At 24.9% G+C, this 12,923-nt stretch overlaps 1 protein-coding gene across 2 annotated transcripts in view; it reads left to right on the top strand.

Moving 5' to 3' along the window:
• Positions 1-12,923, top strand: part of LOC129969602 (dopamine D2-like receptor) — a 185,240-nt gene that overhangs the window by 96,682 nt on the left and 75,635 nt on the right. Inside the window, exon 1 of one of the 2 annotated variants that reach the window (XM_056084247.1) lies at positions 4,848-4,978. The exons of the other annotated variant lie outside the window; for it this stretch is intronic. The gene's annotated coding sequence lies outside the window, so the exon portion shown is untranslated. Of the gene's footprint in view, positions 1-4,847; positions 4,979-12,923 lie in introns of those variants that run through there. 2 annotated transcript variants of the gene reach the window in all.

The raw sequence follows: 12,923 nt of genomic DNA, 5'->3' as shown, positions 1-12,923 counted from the left end.
CAATTATACTAATAGAAGCGGTAATATATATATATATACACAATTTTTGAGCTTTGTTCTTTTTATTTATTACAGATTCTAATGAATTTCGGTTTTCACCGAAAGTTTCATTTCAAGCCATTAATAGAATTAATTGAATACCAGTACATGTAATATATCTCGATTGTCTATTTAATTCTGTTAATCATTTTTTTTGTTTTGTTCTTGAGTGAATTTAATCCTCGCTCCAGTATTTACCTTTATTTCTATTGTCTCTCTTAAGATTACCATTTTACCGATAAGGGACTCTCCTTGAGTAACTATTATCTCTTTGGTTCTTTCAATTCCTTAGGTGACTTAACTGCCCACGTGTTTGCCAAAATAGAAGCCAGTGTCTCTGGAAAGAAAGTTGTTGATAATTAAAGTCTCCTGGGACTAACACAATGCTTAAGCCATTATTAAGGGCAAACACGAGTTGCATTTAGTTCATCAGGATACCGTTAGCTCAAGGTTAATAGAAGTGACAGTTTTTATCAATTCTCTTGTGTCTGATAAGGTATCGTAATATGAGATAATTACAGCATAGCACCAAAAAACTATTTCACATTCCAAGATGACTTTAGAAAATAAATTTTTAAATACTATCCATTACATATAAGCATTCAAAAATAAAAATGTTTGATTTGCTAAAATAAAATAAATTCGCTAAAAATTTAATTTAATTTTACATATTTGTACAGAAAACATGAACTGTTTAGAAAATAAAACACGTTTGCTATTAATATGTTATGCAATTTAAAATATATTACATTATGTGTAATTATTTTCAATTTTCAACACATGTTTGTACCAGGACTTGGAATAGGTCATTAAGCGCATAATAATATATATAATAAAAAAATGGAGTTGTATGAAATAATTAATTTCGTTAGATTATGGAATTTGCAAGAAAAAATTAAATAGTTATGTAATGCCCTTTCGACAATAATCAGTAATAAATATATTTTGAATTTCAAATATCAATAATTTTTCAATAATAACTAATGTAAAACTGATCAATGTTTACTGATTCTTAGCATCCATTTGTAGTATCTTTTCTCTATTGAGGTCTCCTTATCCTTTTAATTACTTGAATAATATTAACATTTAACCATTTCTTGATAATTGAAAAAATTACAATGTAAAATTCCATATGTGAGGATTAAGTTTATTGCCGACACAATAGAACAAGAATGTCCACTATGTGATGGTCGGAAGGGACGAAAGATATATTAGAAAGAAATATTACTCCATTTATTAGACACGTCATATCTGTAGGAAGTAAAACTCCGAATATCAATATTTGTTCACTAATTACATTTCAATAATATTATCCATGGTAAAACCACTTACAGGAAGGTGATCCTTATTACCAAAATTATCTAAGTGCTCTCGGTCATTTTAGTTGATAATAGTTAGAAAATTATAGATATCTCTGATTATCTAAATTGAAACCTTTTTACCGATAGAAAGCTGCTTTACATTTGATTGAGTAACTGGATTCATTCCCTTTTAGCTGATAGCCTGCATCTATTATAAAAATGTCTGATGCAATAAAACCAAATGAAAAATAATTTATTTCTATCTTTAAGTGCATATTTTTTTCTTGTTAATTTCAAATTATGTCATGATTTTTTAATAAAAAAGTAATTTGAGCTCTTTTGCTTATTGTTTTCATCTTTTTCATGTATAAGATTCTTGTTTTCAATTAAAAAATCTTATCCGTATAAAATAATATTGCTTGTTTTACATTCCCCCAGGAGTATCTAAAATATGAGATGAGAAGTTCTGGTATAAATAAGAAGGTTCTCGCTTCCCTGATAGATATACTCTATGAACTGACTACGCTGCAATTGAGACCGCTTTGCAGACAACTCTTTATTATGCTTCTGAGTTGTCTGGTCATCCAATTTCTGCTGAATGCCTTTGTTGGAAAGGGGTAGCCCCGGTGTTTTTTTTTTAAATACGTTTCCTCATTTAATTTTTAATTTTCTTTCTTGAAACTGTTTTTCAGATATTTCAAATAAACAATTTTCAAAGTCATTTTTTTCATTGAATGATAACTTACTATGGTAAATTTATTAGAAAATGTCGAAAACAATATAAATTTCTTTTAAAAACTTAATCAATGATAAGAATAATGGATAAAGTTGAAAATCAACTTCCCTTAAAACTCTATATTAAACTGCATCCATTATTATACCAAGATAATTTATTGGTATTTTTTATGCTGATAATAATGAAAAAAAAAATCAGTTCAGGTTATGTTCGCTACATAGTTATGATCATGCCAAAAACTGTCTTGTTTATTTATCAAATAAAATTGCCTGACTAAATCGTGGAATATAAATTATGAATGAAAAGAAAATAGTGTAATATGAAAAAAATGCACTTACCTTTTCTAAAAAAGAGAATTTTCATTGCAATTTTTTGATGTATTTAAGTTTTATGAATTGGTCCTATTTAGCATTAAAGCGAAGATTTTGGGGACTGAAGATGATAAAAATACATTTAGTACTAGTTTTGTATTAAAAACCATTTTGATTTTACCTATTTCTAACTCATTGCATTGATTGATTCGTTCTATTAAAAAAAATATTGTTGAAGCTAAACAATATCTTAGCTTCGTGATTTGTCATAATTAGGCAAATGGTTGAGAAATGGTCGAATAACATTTTAGAATTGAAAGAACTGAATCTAAATGGAGATAAATGGGATCTGATGAAGGTTGTCATAGCTGTGTTAATTCATATTAATTCATTTATGAAACTAGAGAATTTATGATTGTTTTTAAAAAGGTGCAACAATAAAAGAGAATGTCATGAGATAATAAAATGATAGTTTAAATACCTTAAATGAGAATATCAATTATTTGAATTTACAGTTATACTTTCTTATATATATGTAATTTGTATATATTTATTATTTTTCTTTAAATTATGTATTTTCTTAAATCATATTAAAATTATCTGACAAATAGTGAAAACTTTTAAAGTAATTTTTTGTATGTTAAAGTATGATAATTATAATTTTCTTTCTTATTATAATAATTATTATTTAAAATATTGATTACCCTATGCACAGTAAAATTACAATAAAATAAATAAATAAATTGTATTTAACCATGCAAACATTATGTTTAGTGATATGATTAGATGATTATGAATATGTTTAACTATCAGAAAATGAAACTAAACAAATCCTTAATTCATAGGAAAATATTTTTATGAATGTATAACTAAATCATTTTCATTTCTTTATTTATCATGGAAAAGAATGTTTCCACCTTCTTGTCTATGGGTTTTAAATTTCATGGCCAATAACATTAATGAACCATTGGATTATTTGGTATAGTTAAATCTTCAACTTATAATGTAAATAAACCATGAAATTTTAAATTTCAAATAAAATCACATGGAAGATTATTAAATTTGACTGAGACAATTAAATAAAGAAGATTACTAAACACACGCATGTAAGATTTAAAAAAAATTCCTTGAATGAAATGCTTTATTTTCAAATAAGTATTTTCTTCTGATAATCTTTTTACTTATATTGTAGAGTTTGGTTAAATGGAAACAATCTCATTCATGAAGTGCATTTCTGAATTATCGAAATCTCTTATCTCCTTTTTCTATTGACATCTTAAGTACCAACTTATCAATCAAGATCCCAATAAAGAGCCATTGTTTAACGTAAGGAGATGAAACACGTTTTCATTCACGATACTTTTATCTTCATAAAAAGTTCATCTTAAAGATTATTTCTCAAGTTTCTGAGACTATTCATTTTTCATATGTAATCGAAAATACATTACCATAAAGACAGTTGAAGCTTGTAGATATTTAATAGGATTGTTCCTTGCCTATTCTCAAATTTTTCGGAGTCTAAAATATCTTTGTTGCAGTACCCGATATGGCAGAATCAAATTTTGATGAAATTTATTGTATTCCTATTGATAACTACATGAGGACAAGTTATCAGAAGAAAACTCGTACTTTTAAATTGTCCGTTGGTGACTCTTGGAAAATCTCTGGGAGAGTAAGCGAGACTAAGTTTTCTTCATTTTCGACTAGTGATAATATTTGCAAAATAAAGAAATATGGCGAAAAGGATATTGGAGATATTTTATTGGTAGAAATAATTTCTTCAGAGGAGATACATTGTGAGATTTTTGTATGTGATCCGAAAGAAAAATTGTTGAAAACTAGTCGAGCTAAAAGCTACCATCATATAGAATTTCATTATATATTCAATTTGTCTGGAATTCATGTAGAGAGACTTCTAAATGCTCAGGATTACGAGTTAACAGTTATTGGTGTCATAAGATTGATCAAAAGGAGTGAAATAACAGAAATATGCAGTTTCCCATCTCGAAGTGTACCTGCATTCGATTATATGAAGAAACTGGCAGATAAATTAAAGTCTTCAGATAAAACATCTCTAGAAGATCAGATTTTACTAAAGGCCAATGAAGACAGCAGACTTGTCAACAAAAGTATTTTACGTGCTGTTTCACCAATATTTGATGAAATGCTAACAAATAAAACGAAAAAAGAGTTAAAAATTGATAACATGTCTGCTGCCGTTTTAAAAAGCTTCGTACACTTTTTGTATACTGGATTAATTTTTGTTGAAGATTTTGAATCACTCTGCGAGTTATATTGTGTTGGGCATATTTATAAAGTTTGTGACTTACAATATGCTTGCGGAGATCAGATGTGGTCACGGATGACTGTGCAAAATGTCTGCCAGTTGTACATAATATCTGACTGTGTAGATGATGAACCTTTGAAATCATATGTGAAAAAGTTCATTCTGGTTTATTTCGAAAAGGTTGTCCAGACAACTGGTTGGCAATCAATGTTTTTACAAAAGCCAAATCTAGCTTTAGAAATTATAAATTCACATGATTCAACACTACAAAAATATTGATGAAAATAAAAAAAACACAGCTGAAGTGAGTCATGTAACTTTTTTACTTCAGTGCCTCATCTTGTGTTATTGAATTGTTACTAACTAAATAATATTGTTTAAATATGTTCAAAGCATTTCGATCAAAATAATAGGTATATCAGGTTCTGATTTCCTGAAATGCTTAAACACCAAAATGAATTTTATTAAATATAGGAATATTTAACAAATAAATTTGTTTCCATTTATACTTATTTCTATTTTTAGATTGGATTCTGTTTGGTTATAAGAAATGTTATGAAAAACAATAATTTTCAATCAACACATTTATTATTTAGTAAAGAAATGTTTAAAAATATTTAATTCAAGGAGAAATAATAAATTCAAGGAATATTTAAAAATATTTAATTCAAGGAGTAATAATAAATTCAAGGAATATTTAAAATATTTAATCATGAAAGGCTTTAAACTCACAATTGTATATGATGATGTTTTATATTTATTAAGATAATGGCTTTGAAAAAGCATTTTAACATTTAATTCATTTAATGTGATATTTTAAATAATACTTTTTTTCACTTTATGCTTTACTCTTAATTTCTAACAAATATGATATGATTGAAAAATATTACTTAGATTTTGAGATTATTGCCACTTTTATATTATAAATTTAATATTGCATCAAAGATATTAAAATGATAATGTAATATTTTCAAGCAGAAAATTATCTTTAAATACTTATCGCAGAGTATGCTATATGCTACTACTGTATTCCCAATATACTATACTTTTCATATATTTCAAAAATATTACTTTTGGCATTTAAATTATATATATATATATATATATATATATATATATATATATATATATATATATATATATATATATATATATATATATATATATATATATATATATATATATATATATATACTGAACTGTTAGACAGATTAGTTATGAATAGTTTAGGATTTATTACATTTGAACACTAATATAGCAATTTTTTTTAATGCATGAACATGCATAATTTTTCATTAACATTTTCTTGTAGTCTATTGTTTTTCTATTGATGTATATTTCAATATTTGAACATTTATATTTCAAATACCTTTATTAAATAAAACCCAGTAGAATCTACATCAAAACCAACAGAATGTGCAGTCCAATTTTAAAAATATATGTAATACTAAGATGTCAAAAAAGTTTTTTTCATATCACTCGATAACAAAAATGCATTAGTAATGTCACGAAAATAACTATCAGTTGTATTTACCACACTTTTTAAAGCAGCATAAAATTTTCAAAACCCATATTCGTATTATTTATTTTCTTTCTGTAATTCTCTATGACAAGAATTTTAAAATAAAAATTTCAGAGTGCGTTTGCTGGGAATTACTAATGTTAAGAAAAACCTGTTTTGCTTTGGCTGAATATAATAAAATAAGCAACTCTGTGCTGAAATCCGTCCAATATAATGGATTTGGGTTCAATAAGAACCAATATCAATTTTCAATTACAGAATCAATCAACATTTTTTTCTGGAAAGTAAGTTAGAAAAGTCTTAAAACCCTAAATAATGAATTTTTAAATATAAATTCGATAAGCACGCTAACAAAATTTAAAAGTTGAAAAAAGTGTTGATGAAAAAAACAGTGTAGTTTTCAAATGGAACTTGATGTTTTTTAGATTTTTAAAGTTTTATTCTTAGAAAATAATAAAATTTAATTGATATTTAAAGTTTTAATTAGTAATTATTTAAATACAAATTATTGCTAATTGAAAAATATTAATTATTCGATTAAGTATTCATATTAAATATTGTTTTATATTATATCTTTACTTTTATTTTTGCTAAAATTTAGCATTGAAAAACTGTGTATTTAGTTTTATCACGTTTTTCAATTTGAGAATAGTTCAGTATTAAAAATAAGTCAATATTTACATTGTGAATGATTTATTTATTTTTTGAAAACACAATTGTCTTCTGTAAATAATTTCATTGAACAGCAGATTTATTATTATATTTGTTATTGATTCCAGTTCAAAATAAGCAAATAAATTAAATAGGAAAATAATAAAATTATTCGATAATTGTATAAAAATTAAAATTAAAGAGTAGTAATATTTCATTAAACATTACTATCAGAATGGAAAATGAAATTAAGTTAATGAGGTAATGGCAAGAAAACTGAAATAGATTTTTATCAAACGCATTTTCGAAGAGTTTTTTTTCGGTGGGGGGATACCATCATTTTCTATAAAAGAAATTTAAATGATTTCCTTAATATTTAAAGTGTTGACAGAATAAATCAACCGCTACTAGAATGACATACAATAGAAAGCTCCGAAAAAATATTATAATAAAAATAATTCCCATATGAATTTAAAATTCAAAGAAATAATGTTTACAATTACATCATTAATTGCCTTATTTTTATTTATTTATTATAAATTTTTTAAAAATATTTTAAGCCTGTTTAACACTAATATATTTCAGCGCTGAAGTAAAACAAACAATTTCATTGTTGCTACTAATAGTTAGGTTGGCTTTTTTTCCCATATTTTGATTAAGGCATGAAGATTAAGCTGATTTGTTCATATTGAATAGATTTCAGTATTAATCAAGCTTTTAATAAAATTTTTGCGATTTTGCTGTACTTCAATGATTGTTTAATTTCATAATAGAGCAAAAGTGATTATTTTAATGAGTCCAATTTTAAACAATGCTGCTTTTTCCTGTGATATGTTATTAAGATATGGGTAAAAAATTTTGAAGATGTGTAGCACAATAATGAGAAAGGTTAAAGGCTTCTAAAATATTATGTGTCTATCAAAATTTGAATCTTAAAAATAGTTTGAAAAGATGTCATTAAAACCAAAAACATAAAATATTTAACTGAAATTGATTTCCAAAGGAGGATATTATAACGTAATCACAAAGAGGCAATGATCTTGATGAGCAAAACTAGACACAATAATCAAAATTACTTGATAGGAACTTTTTAAAGAACATGAAATATTTTATTGCATTTTATTGGGCTACATCTTTTACAAAATTCGGATGACATGTGATGTCGAATATGTACCGCTTTTGATGTAATGATACAAATAAGAACATAATATCATTTAAATTGGCAATATTATATTAATACAAATATTTTTTCACTTTCAAATATTCATTGATTAATAATCAACAATTGTTGTTGAACACAAATATAACAGTATTTTCTCTTTCATCAGTGTTTCTTTTTTTATTTCATTTAATATCATACTTTTTTAATGGGAATAAAGATGTAATACAGAATTTGCATTAGACGAATATAAGATGCTAATGGTGCCAAAAAATTGTTTTATATTAATATTCAATTAGAACATTGAATATATCTGATAAATCCAATTTTTGGAGGAAAAAAACATGATTAATTATCTTTCTCTTATTGTTTACCTGTTGTGATTTTTCATGCAAAACGGATAATGTATTAAATATAATGATAATATTTAATATTTTTTTTCTGAATGAAATATTTAATGCACATTTTAATTTAAGATTTCTTGTGGTAAATATTTGAGTAAATATTTATACTCACGTTGATGAAATTGAAATCAACGTCTTAAATCAAGCTGAAATATTGAAAAGAAAAACTATATATTGATTTTGGAATTGACTTAATAGATTAATAATTGATAAATGATACATATATTTAGTTAAATTTCTTAATCGCTTCTCTAAAAATAAAAATTAAAATTCTTTGAACAAGTGAAGCAAAGAACTTTATTTTTTGATTCACATGTTCAAAGAACGAAAGAATTAAAGTTGTGAAAAACAAACATAAATTTATCTCGATGCTATTTAAAATTTGGATGTGTTAATAGTCTCGCACCTTTTTGTTTATTGTATTTATGAACTTTTCTGAGACAAATGAGGTTTACGACACACAATTGCCAAAACGCTTTTACATTTCTAAAAATTTATTTCTATTACTGAGATTCATATAATTTTGAATTCAAAGAATTTACATAGAACTCATATAATTTTGATTAATAGATTCAAATCGATTATCATATTTTTCAATATTACAATATCACTTTCTTATTCTTCATGTAACTAAGCAGATAATATGTGGAATTTTTCTTCCTTGGCATTCACTAAAAGAAAAAAAGTCATGCTATGGGATATATTATTAAAAAAGCATGCATTTCAGTTCTAAAATAAAACGTATTGTTAAAATGTTGGAGAATTATGACAGGTTATAATGAGAAAAATTCCTTCTACAACCAGATTAATATAATTAGAAATGTATTATTTTTTAGTTTTAAATGGCATAAAAATAATTTTGTTCAGTAATATTTTCGATAATCATTGCGAAAAAAAAAGATATTCTCGTTATACTTTCAATTAATTAAAACTTTAAGAAAAATTTTGAAAAAAAATGATTCGACTTTTAAATACTACCTTCCAAAGTATATCTATTACTAAAGAAATGGTCTTGTGAAGCACTAAGACACACACATATATATACACAAATTTTCCTTTACTTTTGGTACAGATTAACTATTTTTTGTAAGTGTCTTTGAAGATGAGACAAATAAAAAATGTACAAGGAAATTCTTCAGTTCCGTAATAGTATTTGATGTGCAATGAATTATGACAAATATTCGGAAACAGTTATAAAATTTTATATCAGATTTAACAAAACCTGACCTGCAAGTGCATGTACATGAAAATGTGATACACAATTGTTGATAAAAAAATACTTGACAGTGAGGATATTTGCTGAGAGAGCTATCATCAATTAAGTCAAATAATAACTCAAGATTAATGGAATTAACTACAATGATGAAATATTAGATAGGTATTTCGTGTGTGGTGTGGGAATATCACAATATATGTTACCTTATAAATTCAAGTGATATCTTGAGCTGTATCTTTCAAATTTAACAACTTCTTTGAATACCTTGACTTCGATTAAATTAATTCAATGTTATACTTAATTGTCTAATGCATATAAATGAATGTAATTTTAATGAATGAATTTAAAGGAAAGCAATTTTATAAATGTTGTAAAAAGCATGCATTATGATTCGTCTTATACTTAATTCAGAAGATCCGTTTATTTTAGTATACATGTTCTACACAAGAAGATTAGAAAACTTTTCCGAATAATCTTGAATAACAATTAAAATAAATACGAAAAATGTTACGGAATCAAATCTGTAATTTTAACAATACTTCTAATTCTTAAAAAAATCCATTCTATTTATATGTGATAGCATACTGATACTTCGTAACAAATACTTTGCAGTTTAGTGCTAAAAATTTCAAGAGTATAATAATAAAAATGTTTCTCCTCAAAAAAATGTTAAAATAAATTTATACAAAAACTTTATATCAACTTGGAAATAACATTATATTGCTTTCACGAGCAAGTGAACAATTATTAATTAAATCAGTTTCTTATATGATGATTGATGATATTTTTCATGTACAATAACATAAAAAAAAGCCTTTCCATAATCATATACAGCTTACATTTTGAATTATATCGATATGGTATGGATGTATTCTTATTTTCGTAGAACCAAAATGAATTATTCATTCTTTATTATTATTTTGCTTATTTTTCAAATCTTTTGTCTCAGTTTGATGATTTATGATCTACTTTATCAAGATGGAAGAAAATCTTCACTCAAATATTATTTTATTCATCTATTTCATTTTTAATAATTCATTCATAATTCTCTTACTAAAATGCATTTATTTATATTCTTTGTTTAATTATTTTAATGTTTTTATTATCTTCACTAGTGAATGTTTGCATCATTCAAATAATTGAATAATTTATAATAAAACGTTTGAATTTTAAAAATCCACTCATATTATTTTTCATAATAATTTAATTTTTTTCCCTGTCTGTTATAACTATTTCTGTGTAAGATTCTATTTTACAATAAATATCGAGACAACTTATCTAGATAAATGCAATAAATAAAAGATTTTTTTTTTGAAAATGTAAAGTGTTTTTATAATTAAAATTATTTAATTATTCTACATAATTTCAAAAAAATTCCTTGTAACTAATTTCAAAACAAATTCCTTCCATTTTTGCGATTTAATGCATTGAGTTAAATTTATTTATCAACCTAAGAATGGGGAAATTTCAGAAACAAATCTATATTCCAGGTACAAGGAATTTCTACCACTAATGCACACATTTGAGAGAAAAAAAATACTTTATAAACATTTTTAGACTTTACTTGTGATTAATATTGGGATTAATTACTTGGGATATGGTACGAAAGGAAGAATATCATATAAAAAATGTGAATGGTATAATATAATTTAATGAAAAAAGTAGCATACATTATTTTTCATCGTTTTTACAAAAAATACAGAAAAATATAGCTTTGGTGAAATTATTAACTATTAGTTTTTATAAAGCAATATGCTTTTTAAAGAATACGTTTATTTAAAATTGAATTCACTTTAAAACTTAATTTTGTTGATTGCAAGCCAAATTTTAATCTTAAAAGATTTTGAATACCTATTCAATACCAAGTATACAAACTATCAAAATTTCATTTTTATGAGAAAAAAATGATGAAAACTGATTGTAAACGGCAAACATTGCCATTATTTCATGAATTTTAATACAAAAATGAAATAAAAACATGTTTGCTGGTTTTATTTTGCTTTATTTATTTCTTAACAAAAATGAATCTAAATATTTGAAAAAATTAATATATTTCTTTCAAAAATTAATATATTTCTTTCAAAAATTAATATATTTCATTCAACAATTAATATATTTCCTTCATTAAAATATATTTCATGCCACGTAAACACTCCAGCAACGATGACAATTTATTACTGTTAACATTTAAAAAGTTATTAATTAATCGTTTTTAATTCGTATCGAATCTTTTCTTGAGCAGAAATGATTAAAGTTTTTTTTTATTTATTTTTGGCCTAGAGGATTAATTCTTTGTTAACCAAATTTTAAATGCAAAGCGCGATCAGTCTGGGAAATTATTTCCTGTAGTCAAATTCATTTTAATTAAAAAAATAATTTATCATTCCACATTTAGTTTACTATTTAATGTCAACGGGTTGTCGTGCAAAATTATTTAGTTATTAGTGGGGGAAATGTAAGCCGATGTAATTTTTAATTTTGAGAGAAATCTCTGGCATTTGTTTTGATAAATGAAGGAATAAGAAATTTTACGGTGCATTTTTAATTGTCAGGGCATTAAGTTTTTCGATAGCCAGCTGAGAAATGAAGATTAAGTCCACTGATGAAAGCATTTATTTATGTCATATTTAGAGAAAAAGCAATTAAGAAGTCTGTGAAAATTTCAGTCAACTTAAAAAAATGGAACTTTATAACTAAATGTTCTCTATTTTTTCAGAAAACCATTAATTAACCTTGCGATAGGAGTTCTACATTTATTTGACATTTTGATGAAACTAATGTATGTTGTTTTTAAAAATTTAAATATTAATATACTTTAAAATTTTTCATAATGATTTTATATTAAAATTTAATAAAAAATAAAATTCTGGAGAATTTTTTTTATTTATTATTTTATTAGTATTGAATTTTTTTAGTAAAATTTGTATCCAATTATATTATATGATTTTTCCTTCTCGATCGTACAATTTGAATTTTATATTCGAATGAAAACCAAAGCTCTTAAGTATTTTTATTCAGGTTTCAAAGTATATGTTTAAATCAAAAAAGGACTTTGACTTCATTTTAGTTTTAAGAAAGATCAGCGCCACCTCTTAAATTTTTATTGAAGCATTAATCATCCCCTGGGGACATCTCGTAACTGAATAAATGCTTCCGGCATTGTGGTTGGTTCTCGCCAGTTTGGTGGATACAGAGAAAGGTGGGGGCCTGGCTCCTCTCATCGATTATGGAACGTACGTCCCAAGGGAAGGGTTATACCATGGCCGGTGATGCCCCTTAGGTGTCAACCAGTGTTGC

This window comes from Argiope bruennichi, chromosome 5 (genome assembly GCF_947563725.1).
Source record: "Argiope bruennichi chromosome 5, qqArgBrue1.1, whole genome shotgun sequence".
NCBI classification, from domain to species: domain Eukaryota; kingdom Metazoa; phylum Arthropoda; class Arachnida; order Araneae; family Araneidae; genus Argiope; species Argiope bruennichi.
This window is presented reverse-complemented; position numbering and strand designations above follow the sequence as displayed.